Consider the following 23,987-nt stretch of genomic DNA (forward strand, 5'->3'; position numbering starts at 1 on the left):
CACTTCAAAATAATAATATACTAGATCGGATGTTTGTGCTACGCCGCAAACTTGATTAAAATTAACAAAGTATTAAAAGCATAATTTATAGTTTAATTATGAAAAAAAATTTGTTTAGGTTCTAAACATACAATGGAAGTTAAATTAGAGTCTATAGTCTACAGCATAATAATGAACAAGATTATTTACATACAGTGTAATAATAAAAAAGATTATTAATACTCAGGATAGATAATAACTTTAAAAGTATTGGTTCTAATCATGCCAAAGAAGCAATAATCACCAACTTTCAAGTGCTTATTAGGGATGAATTTGCTCCATCCTTCTATAAATGATTTGTTTTGGGTATTGTAATGGGTACTCCATGACTTGCAGTAAAAGTAATAGCAAGAAGTAAACAACAATGAAAACTAAGATAAATAACATCATGAAACATTTTGATAAACTTTTTTCATGCTAATAGTCTCATTCCATAAATAAAATGAAAAAACTTATCAATACGATTGGAAAATTGCAAAAACATTTCTAATAAAGACAATTAAACGATTAGCAAGTTAAAATAGTAATAGGAAAACAACAAAAAGTGAATTTGAATTTAGGCTTTATGGGTTTTTTGTTAAAATATAAAAACTATTTATTGCAGGAACTTGCTATTTGTATTGTAACAATTATTCATTTAAATTATATTTTGTAAATAATTAAAATTATTTAAAAGTATTTAATGTTACTATTGTTTATTAGATATAGTTAATTTAAGCAGTCAATTTTTTCTCTTCATTTTGATTGTTTACTAACCAGATTGAAAGCAATATATAATTTATATAATTTGATTGAATTCTATACAAAGAAAAGCTAGAACAACCTTAATAAAAGTAAATTTGCTTAGGTTAAATGGGATCTAAAAAGTAAAGTTGAAAAAGCCATAGTTATAGAGGAATGAAACCTTGGTAAGAAGAGATAGAACAAATTTTAAAAAAGTTAAATTACACAAGTTTTACAAACATAAAACAAAGTTTTACAAGTTAAAACTTAAACCGTACTGTAAAAATTTTGAAACAATATGAAAGATCTGAACAGATCTAAGTAAAATTGTATTTGGGTTTTTGTTTTTTTTAGATACGAAAATAAGATAACACCCTAAGATTTGTTGATTAAAGTTTTAGTTATATGAAATATGAAAGAGGGAAAACAAAAAAACCATACATAAATTACTGCTATATTTATCATGCAGAAATTGTGCATATAGTTTGAAGGAATTAGATGAAAAAAAAAAAGAAATCAAGTTAAGTTTGAAAGATTTTCACCATAAGGTCTTGAATGGTATCTTGATGTAGTAAAATATGGTGAATCGTGGAGCTTCATCTAGAATTAATCTATTCTGACTCACAAAATAGTTGTTGTTAGCCATTTTTTCTTTTGTAGATAATGGGTGTTTGGTACAAATTAAGTTTGGCATTTTGATTTTGAAAGAGTTTTAGTAGGGTGTGGGAGAGGTTTAAGAAAGGAATTTGCAATGATTGATCTTTTTGGATTAAAGATGACGTCATTTGTGTTTGCTGAAAAGTTAAATGATAAAATTTTTAACAAAAGCTTGGGTTTGTAAGTATAGATTTGGTTATTATAATTTGGTTTTGGGTTTAGAGGTATAAGTTTGGGTTTATATGCATATTGGTGTTTGCAATTGTAGTTTTGGATTTATTAGTATTGTTTTCATTTTGCAAGTATAGTTTTAAGTTTGAAAGATTGATTGGATACGAGCTTTAAGAAGTTTGTAAAATTCTTTGTTAAGGTTTTTTATATAGAATTTAAATGATGATTAAAATGAGTATTCTTGGTATTTTGAAATTTTATTGTTTTAAACTTTTTTTTAATATATATTTGGAATTAGGGATACATGGAATGATATACGTAGTCAGGTTTATGGAAAATTTTGTTGTTTTGGATTTTGTTTAATTTTATGGGTTTAAAGTTAAGTGAAAGATATTAGTTAGGAGTGTGTAGAATTAAAAATATTAGGAGTTTTATTATATATAAGATCAAAATAAAATTTATACATTTAGAATTTCTAATGTAAAAAATGTGTTGAAAAGATAAAGAGAGAGGAAGTGAAATGTGTTATTAAATTTGAACAAAAAATACCAAAAAGTATATTCTAAAATGAATTTTGTTTTAGGTGAAAGATATAGCTATATTAAAGATAAAATAAGGATTGATATATTGGAAAAAAGCCATCAAGGCAAAAATGTTAGTTTGTGTGCAATGACATTGTTCCTTGAAAAGTTTTAAAAAGTGAATTGAAGTTGAAAACAATAGTTAATATGAGTGTTTTACAAAAATTTTAGTTTTGTGCCTAACAATGTTATAATCTGAAGAGTTTAGTAGAGTGAATTCAAGGCATGAAACAGTAGTTCACATGGATATTTTGCTAAAATTTTATATTGGTGTCAACTATGATGGACATTAAAGGTGAAAACAATAACAACAGGTAGCATTTCAAGTTTCAATCAGTAGATACTCTAAAGATAAAGTATTGGATAAATAAACTTTGTACAATACGATCAATTTGCTATATTTTCAATGTTAAAATATCATTGTTTTTTTCGATTTTGGGGGAAGTGAATGAGTATTGGTTTGGTTGAAAGTTAAAAAATTACAAAAACAATTAATAACAAAGTTAAAGGTATAAAGGCAATCTTTATATACAGAAATGGTAACTACAATGTCTTTTAACAATATATAGACAACAATAGCTATCTAATAAAAATAAAATAAACGATGTTCTGCATAAAAGGATAAGCATTACAGTGCATTTTAGCAAAGTACATATATTAATAATAGTTTGACAAAATGGCATTGATAGCATTGACATAGTTGTCTATGTTAGGCTAAAAGACCTCAATCAATCACACAAAAGATAATAATTTAACATAGTTCGGCTCAATCGACCCACATCCATGAATGAAAAAAAAGATCTATTAGTTTTAGAGAATTACAAACTTACATCAAATCATATCAACCACTCAACAATCAATACCCATAGAAATCTCTTTTAATCTTATAGAGTATTTTTAACCCAAACATATACCAATATGCACCCATGCATCGAACTTATATGAATTCTCTCAGTCTCTCTTAATCTATTTATAAACATTCAAACATATACACCCATAAGATTTAAATCTTCAGTAGTCTTATGGGGTGTCTATCCCATAAAACCTTATAACTCTCTTGCATCTTTTTTTTTAAATCTAACCCTATAAAGACTTTACCTATTAATAAGCATACACCTATTAATAAGCATACTCATTTACTTATTAAGAATCTCTTTTTTCTTAAAATTTCTTTTCAGCAAGTCAAACTTGTTTATTAAGAATCATTTTTCTCTTAAAATTCTTTTTTTGCAAGTCTTCTTGTCTATCAAGCAATATCTAGTCAATCCCAAACAAATCTCTTATGGGATTTGAGTTACTATTCCCAATAATCAAATTTCATCAAATCATTTGTCTTTATGCTAAACATTATTATCTCCACCTATAATGAAAGTCTCATAATCATCTTCTCTTGTGTGTTTTATGCTTCATATAAATTAATCTTTAAAGTACAAACTCAAACTTTTTTCTTGAGTCGAGCTTCTCTGCATTTATCTTTTCTTATAATTTGTACCATGCTTTGATATCACTTGTTGAGGATCATCATAGCTTTGATATCACTTGTTAGACCAAAAAATCTCAATCCAATCACACTAATAAAAGTAAAATCAAATAATCAATCAATCATACAAGAGTTAATAATTTAACGTGATTCGATCCAATCGACCTATGTCCACGGATTAAAAAAAAGGTCTACTAGTTGTAGAGAATTACAAACATACATCAAATCATATCAACTACTCAACAATCAATACCTATAAACCTTCTTATTCTCTTCTAGTCTTATAGAGTATTCTCAACTCAAATAAACACATACCTATATGCACCCATGCACAAAACTATATAACTCTTTCAATCTCTTCTAATCAACTCCATACATTATACCCATATGGACCTTTTCAGTTTTTTCTAGTCCACTCATAAACATTCAAATATATACTTTCATAAGATATAACTCTTTAGTAGTCTTATGGGATATCTATCCCATAAAATTTTACTATTTTCTTACATCTTTTTCTTATATTTAACCCTATAAAAATATTACTTATTTATAGGCATACTAACTTGCCTATTAAAAATCTCTTTTCTCTTAAAATTTTTCTTTTACAAGTCAACTTACCTATTAAAAATCTTTTTTCTCTTAAAATTCTTTTTCTATAAGCCTTATTATCCATTAAGCAATATCTAGCTAATCCCAGATAAATCTCTTATGAGATTTGAGTCACTATTTCCAGCAGTCTGCTCAAGTAGTATGATAGATAAAAATATCAAATTTATTTGGTGTAGTCATGTGAAAAACACATTGATCTTCAAGGTTGAGCCTATTGTCTATTGCAAAACATTGCCAACCACCTGAAAAACATTATTTCTTAATTGTAAATATAATGAACATGTTATTTTTTCCTTAGTGATTCATGTTTGTGCCCGTATTTTGAATAAAAGAATTTGTTTGTTATTTTTAGATTACAAGAGTTACATTTGTTGGGTAAGCTGGAAGGAACTATTTGGCAAACATTGTAGAAACATGCCACATAAATAGTATAAATTGTGTTAATCACAAGTACAAATAATATTATTCAAATTATAAACTAAGGTAAAAAAAAGCTATTAATATTACTTTATTTAAACATGAATATTAATACAATAATAATGAAGTTGATGTGAGTCTTGGTGTAATATGAATATGGATACAATAATAATGAAGTTGGTGTGACATATATATTAATATAATAATATTGTCAAGTTTTAGACAATAAATTAATTATATAATTGATTGTATTGAACATCATTTTTTTTGTAAAACATGTGTATTTGATTAGTATATACAGAAAAAGTTAATGTGTATAAACAAATTAAACAAAATACGAAAATCAATGTTAAGAACACAGTTATATTATTTTAAGTAAATAGAGAAAAGTCTAGTATGTAATTAAAGTTGCATAAAATATAGTTCTTTTTTACCAAAATGTATGATGTTTGGATATTTGTTATGCTCATAGTGTATTGAAAGAGAGGAAACTCATGGTTTGAATCTGCATCTGAATTAGAATATTCTATTTTAAAAACTTTAGGAGGATTTTGTTGTTGACTTTTTACTTGTTCATCTATCAAAAAAAGCAATATCAAGTTGATTTATTGTTTCTAACATAGTTTAGCATTTCAAAATAAGTTGTTACCTTTTCTCTTTTTGAGAACAACATTTGTCATTAAAGTAGTGTTTCTGGCATAAAGGTAAACATCAAACATGAGATTATGGTTGTATTTAAATATTAAGAAGTCCTTGAATTCTATGTTATAAGCAATCATGTAATTTCTCCAATCATCTCGAAAATAGAATTTGTTGTTCACTCGTACCAAATCCATTTTGAATATCTCTAGCAGTAAACCTTTAAGATATATAGCTCTTGGTATTTGAATATCTATTATGTAGCTATTAACAAATGCTTTTGGTATACACTGAAAATTTTATTCAATTTATTATGTTAGTGATAAAAATATGGTAAAAAATTATAACTTAATTTTTTTTTCATAATAGTATATTCTACTAAAGAAAAATAGCCATTAATAAATTTATGAATTATATTAAAGGTAGTTTTTTGCTTTTATATAATAGACAATATTATTAATTGTTACTTTCTCAGTAAATAAATTAAAAGCATTAGTTAGAAAGTTTTGTGTAAACATTTTCCTTCTTTTTATTTTTTTGTTAAACAAAGTGAAAGATTAGTATTAAAGGTTGTTTTATACATAGTTAATATTCTATTATATTTGCATGGAGAAAAGTACAGCAATCCTTATAAAAAAAATGCATGTGGAACATATGTATATATAAATTAAAATTGAACATACATGTGTTAAATGAGAGATAAAACAATGAAATTAGTTTTTATTATTAGTAGAGAATTTTTAGAATAAATAATTAGAGATTTTTATTGGTTTATGAAGTTTTCATAGTGTTTGCTATACCTAATTTCCAAAAAATTATTATTGAAAAGAAAATCTGTTAAGATTATTAAATTCTCTTATTTTTCTGTGTAATTACATACCATTTATTCATAACATAACTATATTTATAGATAGATTTATATATATATATATATTTTTTAAGTTGTTAAACACATTTTGAAGGCAAGGTTTTGCAATGGATAGTTTTTGTATTTGCATGTTTGTTTTTTGCTGTGTAAATTTTTTTAAAGAATATATTGTGAGAAATTTTTAAAATATTATGAAATTTACATTTTTTTAAAAATTGTGAATAACATATAAATATAAGAATTTATACATACATTAACTTTTTTTAAAAGAATTTTTAAATTTAATAAAAGTTTACTAAACGATCTATGGAAAAAGAGTCTCGAATGATGACTTTGAAGAACTTTGGCATGTTCGTTCATTTGGGGAAAGTTGAAAATTCTTGTTCTTGTTCATTAGGCATTTTGGGTTTGAAGAGTTTTAAAGAGTTTAGTCTTTTTTTTTTTTTGTCATGAGAGAAAGTAAAAAGTTGAAAAGATTCTTCTAGATTTTTTAGTTTGTAGGCTCTTTTTTAATTGGTTGAGCAAAGCTGAGTTAATGAATAGGCTTAGTTTGTGAGTAAGTTTAGGCTTGGGTTTGTTAAAAATGGTTTAAACATATTAAAGAATGGGCCGATGGTTAGAATTTTAGTTTATTCATTTTATTTTGTAAAGGTTAAAACTTCTTTAAATGCTTTTACTTTGAATAAGGAATGAAATTTTCTTTTTAAGACTGAATGTTTATTTTGTGTTGTAAAGGTTAAAATAAATTTAAATACTTATGTTTTTTATGAATGAAAATTTAATTATGGATAAACAATTTACATATAAAATGGTATTCAAATGTTTAAATGAATAACTGTATTTTATGCAAAGTTGATAAGTGTATACGTGTTAACATTAGGATTGTCAAAATGCTTGTTATTGCAATTATAATTAAATAATATACTATGCATTCTATTTTATCAATGCTTTACAATATATATCTAAATTGAATTATGTTGTCGTAGACATTTGTTAATACATTTTATTTGTTGGTATTTTCATCTGTTTAATAATGATTTAGTAGAATAATTTAATATTGCCATAATGATTTTTTGTCCGAGAGAAATTGATTATTAGACTTGGTGAACATTTTTTAGAGTTGCCACCAATATTTTTTATAGGGTTTGATTGATCACCCAAAAATATCATTTTTTAATAAAAATCTTTAAAATTTATTAAGATTTATTAAAAAAAATTTAGGTCTACGAAATTAGAGTTAGATCTAGGAGTATGGTTATAAGTGAGAAATGTATTAGTACCTTCACATCGCTTATTCGAAGAATGGTACCAATTAAACATATGTAATCTTTTAATTTTGATGATATGGTTTTCTTTGTATTTAAATTTAATTTCTTAAAATTTATTTATAAAAAAAATATTTCTTTGTTGTGAAAGTAATATAAATATTATCTTCATATTCTATAAATTCTTCAATATTTGACAGAATTTATAGAAAATCTTTATTTAGAAAACATTTTGGGAATATTGACAATTCACAAAATTTTTGAAATTTCACCATAAAATATTTTATTTATTAAAAAAATGATTTTAAGAACATCTCGACTATTTGGTGAGTTCATAAATCATTTTTTGTAATTAATTTTTTTTTTTTTTAGGATTTTTTTCTACTCTTTGATGAAATCCTAAAATATTTTGTACTGATTTTAAGATCAACCTAACTTTTCAGTGGGATCTTTTTATTTTAAAAATTAATAAAAATGAGATATTCCCAATTTTCCTTAAAATTTTTACTTAAGAGGTTTAATTAAACATTTAATTAATTTTGTTTATTCTTTATTATTATTTATTATTCTTTTTTATTGAAACAAATTTTATTTTGGTAAAAATAATTTTTAGATTATTCCAACTCATTGGCGAAATCTAAAAATATTTTTTTATTTGCATTAATTTTTTTAAAAATTGAACTCTTTCAATTTTTTAAATATTATATTTTTAAAATATTTATTTAAATAAATAATTGTTATTAGTATTATTATTATATTTATTTAGCAAAAATAATTTCTTAAATTATCCCAACATTTTGGAAAAATTTAAGAAATATTTTTACTTTTGTTAAATTATGGGAAAATAAAACTTTTTTCCTTTCCCTTAATATTATTATTATTATTTTTATTTATCCTTTTATTTTAAATTAAAATCTTAGTATTTTTTTTAATTATTTTAAATTTTTATTGTTGTTGATAATTATATACTTTTAGTAAAAAAAAATATAAATACTATAAATCATAAGTTGTAAAAAAAAACTTAAACCAATAACAAAAATAAAATAAAATAAAAATAAAATTAGAAAATAAAAATAAAATGAAAAAAGAAAAACTTACGAGTCGGGTCATATGCAGGTTGAGGTACGAGTTTGTGCAGGTCATTCTATAGGTCAGGATGCTAAAACGTTGTGTTTTGGTGTACCTATAAAAGGCCAAAATCTGATATTTTTTCTTCAATTTTCCTTTTCTTTTTCTCTCTCTAAAAACCAAACTTTCTCTTTCTAACCCAATCATTCATTTCACTGATCGTTATGGTAACCCAAATTCAGGTCGATCATCGCCATGCACCAGTGGTCGGAATCATCAATGGTGCTAGAAAATTCTACAAATCTCAATTTTTAGTAGGTTTTTCCAGATTCCGATCGTTAAAAAAATTTTAAGGTTGTCAAAAACTTCAAAGTTTTTCAGAATTCGATGACTTAAAAATTTTTCAAAAATCTCAAAAAATCTCAAATTGATCCTTTTTGTCCCCTAAACCCTTATCCCAAACTATTTTCTGCAAAAAAAAAAACTTCCAACCCTTAGATCAAAAGAAATGTTCTCACGTTTTTTTTTCTCTGAAAAAAAAATTTTTTTTTTTGCTGCTGGTTCCTCTTTAATAAAATGACTGTGATGAATTTTTTTTTCACTTGCTTGTATCCCTTTTTTTTTCAGCTTTCCTCTTTTATTTTTTTGACAATATTCCCCTAGGTTCTTTCTATGTTTTCTGTTTTACAAAAACTTGGTTCTATTTATAGAACTAATTAGGATATCAAAATCCCGAAACATATGGGATTTTTGTGGACTTTTTGGGGTTAGTGTTAAAAAAGAACAACTATTATAGTAGCTTGATTTTAGTTGCCAAAGTTGAAACCCCTTTTTTTACATTTTTTATTTTATTATTATATTTATTTTTTATGTGGACAAAATATATGTCTACAACTGCCTTTCTTTGTACATTACTAAGAATCAGGAATAGGACAAAGATAAAAAATGACTATTTTATCCGAATGATGTTATAAATATGAACACTTTTTCTCTTTTTTTATTTTTATTTTTTAAATTTGAAAGGCACTTATAAGTAGAAGTTTAACAATTTTTGAAAATTTAAAAGCTTCTCTAAGCAAATGCTTGATAACTTTTGAGACTTTAAAAACTCATTTAACCAGAGGCTATGAAACTTTAAATGTTAAAAAACTCTTCTAACCAAAAAGTATGAAACTTTAAAATTTAAGAAAAACCTCCTCTAACCACAGGTTATAAAATTTTAAATTCAAAAAGCTCTTTTGACCAGAGACTATAAAACTTTAAATGTTAAAAGTCTTATCTAACTAGAGGCTATGAAACTTTAAATTCAAAAGGCTCTTTTGACCAAAGGCAATAAAACTTTAAATGTTAAAAGGCTCCTTTAACCGATGACTACGAAACTTTAAATGGCTTCTCTGACCAAAGACAATGAAACTTTAAATTAAAAATCTAAGAGACTTATAGATTATGCCCTTTGGTCTTACAAATCATGCCCAATTTTGATAGAGTCCTCTAACCAGGGGCTCTTAAAATTAAAAAGCTCATTTGACCAAAGGTTATGAAACTTTTAAAAAAAGCTATTCTGATTAGAGGCAATGAAATTTTAAATGGCTTATCTGACCAGAGGTAATAAAACTTTACATTTAAAAGGCTCTTCTAACCAAAGGTAATGAAACTTTAAATGGCTCATCTGATCAGAGGCAATGAAACTTTAAATTAAAAATCTAAAAGGACTTATAGATTATGTCATTTGGTATTACAAATCATGCTTAATTTTGGTGGAGTCCTCTAACCAGAGGCTCTTGAAATTAAAAACACCTCTAACTAAAAGCTATGAAACTTTAAATGGCTTCTCTGACTAGAGGCTATGAAACTTAATTTAAAAAGGCTCATATAACCAGAGGTAGTGAAACTTTAAATTAAAAATATGAAAAGTAATGGTATTGGAAAGATTACTTTAAACAAAGAGTTTACATCTTTTCTACTTTTAACTTTTCCATTAGTTGGTATTGGATTGTCTTAGACCCATATATATGTGCTGTCATATGTATGCATAAAATGACATTTTTACACTTTTACAATGTCATGCAATGAATAATGATCATGATGCAAATGCACTTATAATGCAAATGAAAATACCATCTTTTTTTTGTCATTTTCTTTTAATCCTCAAAATTTCTCAATGTTTATTTCCCTTCTTCTTCTCTTGAATCCCATACATTCTAACAGTTGATTAAGTTTAAATAAAAAGATTTCTCTTTACATTTCCCATATTCAATGCTTACCACTTTTATGACTTGTAGGCCTCTTTTCTCGTCAACCTTTGTTCTTCACTATTTTACTTATCATTTTAAATCTCTGTCAAAATAATGTGTCTTTCATGGTCTTTGTTACTCACTCATCTTTTTTTGAATTTCACGATAATTATAATACATTGCACATTTATTTTTTTAATGAGAGAGATAAAGGAAGGATAAACAAAAATGTATTTTATTTCATTAAAAGGGATAAATGTTTCATGTATTATTTAGAAAGATATGACAATGAAATCAAAGAAAACACATAATCACATAATGAATATTCAGATTATCATGAACTAATTCATCATGGATTCTTTTTTGAAAACCCTTGATTGATGCCCCTTGACTTTTCAAAAATGCATCAAACCAAGTTAGCCCAAAACTAATGAGATCTTTTGGCACATGTTGAGAATTAGCCCACTCCATTGAATACTTATTTATCTAAATCATCATTCAAGTTTTTAGCTTAAATATCCTTTTAGTTCATTTTGCATTTTTATCTTTTTTTTTTTAAGTATAGTACTTCTTTACTGCATCGACATTGACTGAATTTGACAAATCATCTCCATCCATTCTTGTCAAGATGAGTGCCCTACTAAAAAAATACTTTTTTTGTCACATATCGACCTTCCTAATTAGAAGCCTATTTTTTATGAGGATCTTATTAATTAGAAAGAATCTTCTTCAATTGTAATTTTTTTTTTCAAAATTATCGAGGTGAACTTCCTTGTCATGAGCTTACATCATTCTTCTTTGATACAGTTGACTATAGCAAAGTGCAGTTTATCTTTTTTTTTTTTAATGAGATTCAATTGTTCATAACAAGCTCAAGCTCACTCATTTTCTTCCAACTTAACCTTCATAAGAACATGCATGAAAAAAATTTCAACTTTAATGGGCAGCATTGCCTCCATTACATATACTAATAAAAATAGTGTAACTTCTATAGATATGCAAATTAAAGTTTGATACGCATGTAATGCAAATGGTAGCTTTTCATGTCAAGTTTTATACACATCTATCATCTTTTTAATAATTTTTTTATATTTTTATTGGTCGTTTCAATTGCCCCATTTATTTTTAGACGATAAGGCACTGATTTGCAGTGTTTGATTTTAAACTAAACACATACCTCACTCATCATTTTGTTGTTCAAATTAAAAGTATTATCCAAAATGATTTTTTTAAAGCCATATCGACATATGATATCTTTCTTAATGAACTTACAAACTACTATTCTTGTCATATTAGCATATGAAGCTACCTTTACCTACTTTGTGAAGTAGTCGATTACCACCATAATGAATCGACATCCATTTGAAGCTTTTGGTGTAATAAGCCCTATCACATATATTCTTTACATAGAAAAAAGCCAAGGTATTGACATAATATGCAAAAATGTTGGAAGAACTTGCATCCCATCTTTATAAATTTGACATTTGTGATATTTTCTAACATAGTCAATGTAATCATTTTTTATTATTAACCAATAGTGTCCTACTCTCATGATTTGCTTAATCATCATGTAGCTGTTTGCATGAGTTTGACAAATACCTCCATGAATTTTTTTCTAGCAACTTTTTTGCTTTAGCAGCATTCACACATCTCAATAGTGTTTGGTCTTAACTTTTCTTAAATAAAATTTCTTGATAAAAAAAAAGCCCACAGCCAATCTTCTCAAAGTTCTCTTATCATTCTCTGATATGTGCTCTAGGTATTATTAATACTTGACACATTATAATATGTCAGAATACCATGATTTTCCATAAGCTTCTTTTTTAATATTTGAATAGTGAGTTGGTTTCTCTCGTAAGTTTAACTTGATGGGTTAGATTCAACATTTTTATTTAGCTTGAACATTACCGTTAATATAGCCAAAGCATTAACCATCTGATTCTCTTTTTGTGGTAAATGATGAAACCAAATATTTAAAAAAAATTTGATCAACTTTGATATGTATTTTTGATATAAAACTAACTTTGAATCTCTGATCTTTCATTCTTTTCACAATTGATAGATGACCAAAGCAGAGTCTTCATAAACTTTTAATGTATAAGCTTTTCTTTTAAAAGTAGTTTGAAGACCCATAACACATGCTTTATATTCTATCACATTATTGATGTAATTAAAGCTTAATTTTACAGTGATTGGGTAATAATTTCCTTCTAGAGATATCAAAACCACTCTTATACCATGTCCTAAAGTGTTTGATGCACCATCAAAATACATTTTTCATGTATCTTCATTAGGCTATTCTTCATCAATGTGTAATATAGACATTAATTCTTCATTTAAGAAATCGAATGTCATAGGCACATAATCTTCGTGATTGCATTCTACAAGAAATTTAGTAATAGCACTTCCTTTGATTATCTTTTGGGACACATACATAATGTCATATTCAGAAAGTGACACTTGCCATCCTACTATTTTCACATAATAAAGGCTTTTCAAATATGTAGTTGATTCGATCCAACTTTGCAATGAGCCAAGTGGTATGATACAACATGTATTGTTTAAGCCAATGAGCCATCCAAACTAGTGCATAACGTATATTTTCTAATAGTGAATACTTGAATTCGTAATCAGTGAACTTGTTTCTTATCTACTAAATGACTTGTTCTTTCTTTCCTATTTCATAATGTTTCCCCAAAATGTAACCTATTGATATTTTATGCACTATCAAATATAAGATAAGAGGTATTCTAGGGATGCACAACATTAATTTTGGTAGGTTTAATAAGTACTTTTTTACTTTTTCTAATATCATTTGACAATCTTCATCCTATTCGCCTAACCCATGTTTTCGTAAAATCTTGAATATAGGATCACATTTGACTGTAAGTTGAGAAATGAAACGAGCAATGTAATTCAACCTCTCTAGAAATCTCCTTACTTCTTTTTGCGTGTGTGGAGGTGGTAGCTCTTGTATAATGTGTATCTTATCTGGATTCACCTCAATTCCTCTTTTTGCTAACAATAAATTTTAGTAATTTTTTTGAGGTCGTGCCAAAAGTGCATTTATCTGAATTGAGCTTTAGCTAAAACTTCTTTAATCTTTCAAGTAATTTTATGAGAATAGCCATATGATTTTCTTGTTCACGAGATTCAACAATCATGTCATCCACGTATACCTTTATTTCTTTATGTATCATATCATGAAAAAAAGTTACCATGGCTTTTTGATAAGTTGTCCCAGCATTTTTCAAACTAAAAGATATGACTTTATAGCAAAATGTTTCCCATAATGTCACAAAAGTAGTCTTTTTTCATATTTTCTTATGCCATGTTAATTTGATTGTAGCCTAAAAACTCATCCATGAATGAAAACAGAGAGTGCCCAATGGTATTATCCACTAAAGTGTGTCAATATAAGGTAATGAAAAATTATTTTTTGAACTTGCACTATTGAGATCCTGATAATCAACATACATTCTTACTTTGCAATCTTTCATAGGTACTATAACTATATTCGCCACCCATTTAGGATATTTGACCACTTATACGAATCACGCATCAAATTACTTTTTCATTTCTTTCTTTTTAATAACATTTTAGGTTTTATCCTCTCTAACCTCTATTTGATTGGTTTGCACTCTGGTTTTATAGGTAGCTTATGTACTACAATCAATATATAACTATGGCATATCTTGGTACGACTAAGTAAATACATCCACATATTCATATAGCAACTTTATCAGCTCATGCTTTATTGGTGATCATATTAAAGAACCAATCTTAACCTTCTTTTTAATTTTCATCCCCAAAATTCATAACTTCTGTGGCTTATTGATTAGGCATGATTTGCTTCTCTTCTTGTTCCATTAATCTAAATTGTTCAAGGATATTACATGGTCTTCCACATTCTCTTCATTATTAAGTTCAACAATATAAACAGAATTTTTAAAATTAAATCCTGAAATATTATCATGATGATCTTTACATTCATTATTTGAGTATCTAAAATTGAATGAAATAGATGAAATGTAGAGGGATGTATAGTAATATGAGGAATTGAAATGAAAGAGGTAAAAGAAATGGACAAATGCGCTATGCTTGTCATTTATTTAATTAAAAATAAGAAAACAAACACGCATAAAACATTTAATGCTTTTAATAAAAGCATTTAGATTAGGTTCAACATATTGCTTTGGAGAAAATTTAAAAACAACTGATAGCTCTTCAACATGCCAATTCTTCAGTTCTGCATCAGGAGGAGTAAGATACACCCATGGATAACCTGGATCTTTGTTCACCTTTTTTTAACCCACCATTTGTATTAAAAATTCAACAAAGATATCTTTTAATAATGGTGTAAGCCCTTTTTCTATGTTTCTTGTTGTATTTAGATAGATATAACCAATTGAGATAAAAATCTCGTATAGGGGAAGAAAAGATAAGCCTTCAATTTCTATTCTTACCCTAGAAAACAAGCCAATTTTTTTTCTCTTTTTTCTTCTATGAACTTCATTATTCTTTTTCGAGTTGGCTTGTACCCTAAACTAAAGTGATCATCTATTTTAGATATCATCCACAGTCATTGCATCTCTTGTAAGTCAACCCATACTTGTTGTCCTTTTCTTGCCACTTCTTTAAAGGCCATCTTAAAAGCTTTGGATAGACATAAAATAGACATTTTTTTATCTTTCACCCACATAGGTTGCATTAACGAATTCAAAGAATCTAAAAGAACATTCTGGGGCTTTTTCAAATTTTTTAACCTATAATGTAGTAAATGGTTTAGTCACCAGTAGATCTTTTTCACCAGCAACAGTGGTCACTTTTTTATCAATAATGAATTTTACCTTTTGATGTAAAGTGGAAAGGACAACTTCTGCCATGTGAATCTATAGCCTTCCTAAAATATAACTATAAGAAAGAGTAATATCCATGACCTGAAAGACTATATAAAAAATACATGGGCAAATTTGAATTGGTAGCTCAATATCGCCTATCACTTCATAATGAGTCCTATTAAAAGCCCTTACTATCATGTGACTCATTGTCATGTAAGACATGTCAACTAGCAATCTAGATAGTATAGTCATAAGCATGATATTCAAAGAAGATCTACTATCAATAAGCACTTTGGCTAGTGTGTGATCCTTATATTTTGTGAAGATATGTATAGCTTTGGCTTTGCCTTTACCACCAAATGAAATCTCATCATCACTAAACAATATAAATCTACTGTGATATTTTCCTCTATGCGATCAAATTTCTCTATAGATATATTGTGAGCTACATAAGCCTTATTTAGTACTTTCAGTAAGGTATTTTAATGAGGCTTAAAATTTAACAACAATGAAAACATAAAAATTTGAGTTGGTAAGTGATTAAATTGCTCTACCACATTATACTCACTATGCTTAATAAGTTTCAAGAACTCATAAGGCTCTTTTTTTATAACCAGATTCTTACATTCTCAGTCTAGGATTGCAGCCGAATGAATTTCTTGATTGTTAGGTGGTCGATCTTTTTTTTTAAGCTTATTTCCCCTTTCTTTGCTTTTTTTTTCCTTTATTTGCTTTTTCTTTTCATGCTCTTTTAAATGCTTCTTAGGTATAGCATCACCTACTTCGAGTTATGTCCCTTACACCAGTTATGTTTATTATGCTTGTGTCATATGAGCCACATTGAAAAAAACCATTATCTAAACCTTGTGATATGATATTACATTCATATTTTAAAGGGACTACTTTATTAGTTTTGTACGAGAATGAGCAATGAACCTTAATTATCACCTTTAGCATAATTGTATAAACTGGTTCATCAATTTTAACATTCAATTTCTCATCATAAAAGATGGCGATAGGCTCAAAATTCATATAAATTGCCTTATCAACCTTAACATGCTATTTGTTTTCATAAAATATGATAACAGGCTCAAAATTCATTTGGTAAAGCTTACTTTTAGAAGATCTCTAGTCACAATATTTACTGAACTCTCTTCATGTTCCTTGTAAAATTTAACTAGGAAAGAATCCATCATCATTTGTAATTTTTGTCTAAAAGCTTCACAATCCTAAAATGAATGACCAACTATCCCCATATGAATTCATCAGTATGATTAGGATTATATGTGAAATTTTCATTTTCTGTGTTTTCAGGTATTGGACGAATCATATTAGCTTTCAATAGGATAGCAATATTTAATCCATAAAGGTTCTAATCTAGCTTACTTCTCTTTTAATGTTTTGAGTTATCTCACTACTTAAAGCATTTTCTAATCCCCCATCATGTTTTGGCAATATATTGGCCTTTACATTTAGTCTAACCTTTGTTGTGAAATTTAAGATTTTATTATCAATCAAGCTTTGTACCTTACATTTGAAAGCTATAAAATTTTTAAGAGAGTGGCCTTGAATCCCATAATGATAGTCATAAGAAGCTTCAGGATCCTACCACTTCAAATATGAAGATTTTAAAGTCTCTATATGTTGTTGGGTCATCGAATATTTATGGAATAACTAAGGGAACAATTTCATGTAAGTTATAGGAATTGGATTAAATCATTGTTGCTTTCGATTATTTCAGGGTTTCCTTCGATTAAAGTCTATGGTGTTTGACTAAAAAGAAGGTCATAGTGGAGGTGTTCGGGGATGAAAATTATTTTAAAAGTTAGGTATCTGGGTTTACATTGGTTGGTAATGGTATGAGTTTCAAAAAATGTTGAAAATGTTTGGGTAAGAAGATTGGTATACAGGATATGAGTGGTATGGGGTAAAAAGTCTCAGTTTTGATTTTTCAGTGGTGATAGTTGGCACTTCTATTTCTTTCTTCTTAGGTGGTCCTCTTTTTTTTATCCAAAAATAGCACCCCATTTGATCTTTACATTTTTAATGGCATTTTCTATTATCTCACCCGTAATCACCATATTAGCAAAGTTTTTCATGGCTTGACCAATGAGCTTGTCATAGTACAGGGCTCGAAAGGTATTGATGAACAGAATGGTTATTTTTTTCTCATTGAGAAGAGACTGAACTTGGGAGGCAACGTTTCACCATCCATACGCATATTCTTTATAATTTTTATTAACCTTATTTTTCATGTTTTGTAAGGACAGTCTATTTGAAGCCATGTCTATGACATGCTTATATTGAGTAATAAATTTTTTGGCCAAATCTTTTCTTGAATGAATACGACTCCTATCTAATTGAATATACCATCTGGCAGTTAATCCGATAAGACTATCCTAAAAATAATAAATAAGTAACTTGTCATTATCTGTATGGTCGATCATTTTTTGACAGAACATGTTGATATGTGCTAAAGGGCATTTGGTTTTATCATATTTTTCAAATTTTGATACTTTAAACTTTGGTGGGATTACCAAATTTAGAATCAAATTGAGTTCACTTGCATTAATTATGTAAAAAATATTCACATTTTCAATATCTTACAACCTTTCTTCTAAGAAATCTAACTTCTGCTACACCTTAATATTTTCATATTATTCAGATGTGCCTTTTTTTAGTTTCTCTTGTTCTTTTGGATCATCTAAATTTAAGACCATAATGGGCTTAATGTGACTTGCCCTATTGTTTAGACCAACGTATCCTTAACTCTGTGGTCGAACTTTGAAGAGAGGTAAATTAAACCGAACATGTATATCTTTCCAGCTGTGTCATTTGTAGATGCACTTAATAAGATGTTTGGGCATAAGGTGGGGTAAACCCTCATGGATACAATAGATCTTCCTTATCACTAGTATTTTCTTGGGCTTGAGGTTCTTTTCCAATGTTACTTCTTTAATTACACCTTTTCTCATAGTCATTTTCCTCATCATGTCCATCATTATAACCATTTCTTTTCTAGTCTTTTTTTTTAAATCTAGTTATTTTTTCTATCAACTTTTATTGAGACCTAATCATCTACTTCTATATATCAAATTGAGCTTTTTCCATCCTTTTATTCTAGATGCTTGCTCATTTTTCATGATTTTGACTCATGAAAAAGTGTTGTACTGAAGATAATGGTCTTATCTATATTTTTTAATGGCCTAACTATCCTTGCACCTAATCGAGTTAAGGGAAACTCTTTAAGATTTTTTATTTCGAGACCTTTTTCTTTTAGTCATGATGTATATATATTTTTTAAAATTTAGCATTGAATGAAACACACGTATGATGCATGAATGCAAAGGATATGCTTGTTATATATCTAATATTTGCAAAAGATTTTAAGTCTAAACTTGAATTACCATATCATAACATCACATTATTCTTATCGAATACTTCTTTCATTACAATATTAAAATTTAAAAAAAAAACCCTATATGCTTGTGCTGCTTATAAGCATTATCTAGAAATTTGGTCAAGTGTTGTTTGTGCTGTTCTAGGTAAACTTCTTTTTTTACTTGTTTAGCTTCTTAGGCCATGTCTCTTACTTTGAAGCTGACTTCTCCTATCTATTTTACTAGGTATGTGATTTGAGATTCCTTCAACAGATATTCTTCCTTATAATACTATGCTCTTTGTTCAAATTGAGCTCATTTCTCTTTCAAAACTTGAATGGCTTCACGTCGATAATGTATTTGCAATTTCAAGTTCTCTACAAAACCTTACACTATCTTTTTTTCTTTCACAAACTGACTAAGCTTTTCTTTCTTAAACAATAAATTGGATTGGAGTTGTTTTGCGTTCTTTTTGAATTCTTCAAGCTCTGTGGTCATTGAAGTGATGGACCTATGCTAGTTTTCAAAAATCTTTTCTTATATTTTTTTTAGTTTTTAGGATTTTGCTTCACTCTTATCAATTTTATTTTTCCATTTATTAATCTAATGCTGAAGCCTTTTCTTTTTAAGCTTTCATATTTCTTTTTCTTTATCAAATTTATGATTCATAATCTTCATGTCTTTAGGGATCCTTTTCATAATGGGCATCTTTTTTGTGCCATGGTCTCTCTTCATTGGGACTAACTTTGCTTGTGACACATTGACTCTTTTATATTAGATATTCAAGTGTGCCTTTGTCTGTATACCCTTTACGATCCATTTTCTGGGTCCATTTTCATTGTTTGATAATCTTTTTCACCTTTCTAAGATATCCTAGCTCCTTGAAAGAGAATTCTAATTTTCAAAACCCATAAGTCATAGGAACAAACTGCTTTGACCCTACTTGTGGATTAAACATTACCGAAGCATAGCTTATACCTCCTCAAGGCACTAAGAGTGAAACCCATGGTTTGTCACCACACTTGTACAACATAACTTCTCTTGGCATCCATAGAGCTCTCCAAATAACTTGAGTACTAGTTAGATTTTGCAAAATCAATACCCATTTTTCCTTGGACTTTGATTTTGGCCACTCAACATTGCAACATTCTTCAATTGGCCTACTTTTATTACTATAAGTAGGATAAAATTTACCCATAAAATGCTGAAGATGACTTTTTACCTAAATGTAGAGTAACTGTGCATACCTTATGAAACGTCATCTCTTTCTTAAATAGTGATTCAATGATCTCAAAATTTTTTCCAATATAGAAAGAATATGATTGATTTTATTGTCCACCTGCTTGAAGAAGTCAATTATTGATAACTTAATGTACCCCAGAATCTTCGAGAAAATGATCAAGCCATAAATTGCCAAAGCTATCATTTTCATGCCTCATTCATCCTCTAAGTATTTGACGATGTAATCACGTAAGATTTTTCATGGATACAATCACTTTTACCTTTTGTTTGGATATATGAGTTCATATTCTTAGTGGGGACCTCCATCACATAAGTAAGTTTCTTTTGAGATCCAAGTTTTTGACCTTACCAATAGATTTTATTTAGATTAGAGAGATACAACCATAACAATGTAGTATACTTTTCGATCGTTAAGGTCATATCTTGTTGAATATGAAACATATGTTTGCAGGGTCTCAAAATTGAACTAAAGCTATTATCAACTGATTTTCTATAAACACCTCAATGAGTGAAGTAATATGACCATATTTTTCTCTGAAAGCCATCTTCTTAGGATTTGTTACATGGTGCCAGATCTCAATCAACTCAAAGATGTTATTTTGTTGAAGCCCCAGTTTAATTTCTTCAAGTAAAATTTCTTGTTCAAATTTTTTTAGATAGTTTTTTATTCTACTTTAGGCTTCTAACGATAGAGTTATCATCACATTGTCTCTTCACACATTGTGGACTTCGTAGTTGAAAACATCATGATGGTGTTTTCGAAGCAATATTGTAAATTTTTTAACTGATATTGGCATATTGACAAGCATATCTCATATGAAAGTGTTTATGATGATGCATGATCATGAAATAAAAGGAAAGCAGAATAGATTAGGGTTAGTAATTGTATTAAAATAAATATTTTCTTATGTGTCCTAATTTAGGGTATAATTTATAAAAATGGTATAACTGTATCTAAGGTTGGTTTCTTAAGATTCACTATATAAAGAGTTTGGTAATTAACACAAGCTAAAAAGGTTCATAAATTGATCATCACTGTTATCCATTTTAGACTAGCAAGGCCCCCGATCCTCACCCATAATGGGCTTTCGATAGAAATGGTTCAACTTAAGTGAAAGTATTTTGCTAGCCTAAGTAGAGGCATTATAACCTCATGAAAGCATAGGTACTCTAATCCCTCCTAAAAAAGGATAGATTTGGAAGCACAAGTATAGAGCTCATACATGAATATGTGTGTAAGGGAATGTAACAATTATTAATCAAAATAAAATCAACAATATAATTAGCAATAATAGAAAAAAATAAAATGACATAGTAAAACTAAATGAATCCATCAAAATTTTACTTTTTTTTCCTTATGTTTATTCTAAAATGAGATAAGAAATTAAAATTAAATATAAAAAAATTTGTAAAATCAAAGTTTAGATGGCACTCGTTTAATTTTGGCTTAAATCTCTAGCTTTCCCAACGGAGTTCCCAAGCTATCATAATGATTTTTCGTTTGGGGAAACTCGATTGCTAGACTTGGTGAAAATTTTTCAGAGTTGTCACCAATTTTTTTTTAGGGTGTGATTAGCTACCTAAAAATATCACATTTTAATAAAAATCTTTAAAATTAATCAAGATTTACCAAAAGAAGCTTAGGTCTGCGAAATTAAGATTAGGTCCAAAAGTACGATTACGAGTGAGGAATGTATTAGCACCCTCATGTCACACATTCAAAGAACGATACCAATTAAATATGATAATCCTTTGATGATGATGATGCATGATGATGAAACAAAAGGAAAGCAAAATAGATTAGGGTTAATAATCGTATTAAAATAAATATTTTTTCATGTGTCTTAATTTAGGGTATAATCTATAAAAATGGTATGTCTGTATGTAAGGTTGGTTTCTTAATATTCACTATATAAAGAGTTTGGTAATTAACACAAGCTAAAAAGGTTCCTAAATTGATCCTCACTGTTATCCACTCTAAACTAGTAAGGCCCCCGATCCTCACCCATAACGGGCTATCGACAGAAATGGTTCAACTTAAGTGAAAGTATTTTGCTAGCCTAAGCGAAAGTATTATAACCTCATGAAAGCATAGGTACTCTACTTCCTTCTAAAAAGAGATAGATTTGAAAGTCCAGGTATAGAGCTCATGCATGAATGCAAATATGTATGTGTGTAAGGGAATGTAACAATTATTAATCAAAATAAAATCAATAATATAATTAGCAACAATATAAGACAAATAAAATGACATAGTAAAACTAAATGAATCCATCAAATTTTTACTTTTTTTTCTTATGTTTATTTTAAAATGAGATAAGAAATTAAAATTAAATATAAAAAATTTCATAAAATCAAAGTTTAGATGATGCTTGTTTAATTTTAGCTTAACTCTCTAGCTTCCCCAGTGGAGTCGCCAAGCTATCATAATGATTTTTCATCTAAAGAAACTCGATTGCTAGACTTGGTGAAAATTTTTCAAAGTTGTCACCAATTTTTTTTGTAAGGTGTGATTGGCCACCCAAAAATATCATCTTTTAATAAAGATCTTTAAAATTAATCAAGATTTACCAAAAGAAGCTTAGGTCTGCGAAATTAGGGTTAGGTCCAAATGTACGGTTACGAGTGAGGAATGTATTAGCACCCTCATGTCACCCGTTCAAAGAACGATATCAATTAAATATGCATAATCCTTTCATTTTGATGTTATAGTCTTCTTTATATTTAAATTTAATTTATTAAAATTTATTTACAAAAAAAATTTCTTTGTTGTGAAATTAATATTATTATTATTTTTGCATTCTATAAACTCTCCAATGCTTTAATGAAATTTATAGAAAATCTTTATTTCAAAAATTTTTCGAGAATATTGACCATTCACAAAGTTCCAAAAGGTTTATCATAGAATATTTTATTTATTAAAAAAATAATTTTAGGAATATCTCGACTCTTTAGTGAGCTCATAAATCAGTTTTTCTAATTGATTTTTTTTTTATTTTTAGGACTTTTTTGACTCTTTGTCGAAATACTAAAGTATTTTAAACTAATTTTAAGATCATCTTGACTTTTTGACGAGATCTTACAACTTTTTTTATTGATGAAAATTAAGAAAATTTTGATTTTCCCAATTTTCCTTAAAATTTTACTTAAGAGGTTTAATTAAACATTTAATTAATTTAATTTTTTATTTTTTATTATTCATTTTTATTTAAAAAATTTACTTTAGGAAAAATAATTTGTACATTATCCTAACTCATTGCTGAAATCTAAAAATATTATTTTACTTGCATTAATTTAAAAAAAATAAAACTCTTTCAATTTTTTTAAATATTATATTTTTAAAAGATTTATTTAAATAAATAATTGTTATTAGTATTATTATATATTTTTTAGCAAAAATAATTTCTTAAATTATCCTAATATTTTGGAGAAATTTCGAAAATATTTTTACTTGTAAAATTATGGGAAAAAATAAAACTTTTTTTCCTTTCCCTTAATATTATTATTATTTTGATTTATCCTTTTATTTTAAATTAAAATCTTAGTATTTATTTATTTTTTATTATTTTACATTTTTATTGTTGTTGATAATTATATATTTTTATATAAATATATAATTATATAAATATTATAAATCATAAGTTGTATAAAAAAACTTAAATCGATAACAAAAATAAAATAAAAGAAAAATAAAATGAAAAAAGAAAAACTTACAAATGGGTCGGGTCGTCAGCGGGTTGAGGTGCGGGTTTACACAGGTCACTCCCTGGGTC

The sequence above is a fragment of the Durio zibethinus genome, chromosome 18, assembly GCF_047325235.1.
Source record: "Durio zibethinus cultivar Kanyao isolate XHJ-2024 chromosome 18, ASM4732523v1, whole genome shotgun sequence".
NCBI classification, from domain to species: Eukaryota; Viridiplantae; Streptophyta; class Magnoliopsida; order Malvales; family Malvaceae; genus Durio; species Durio zibethinus.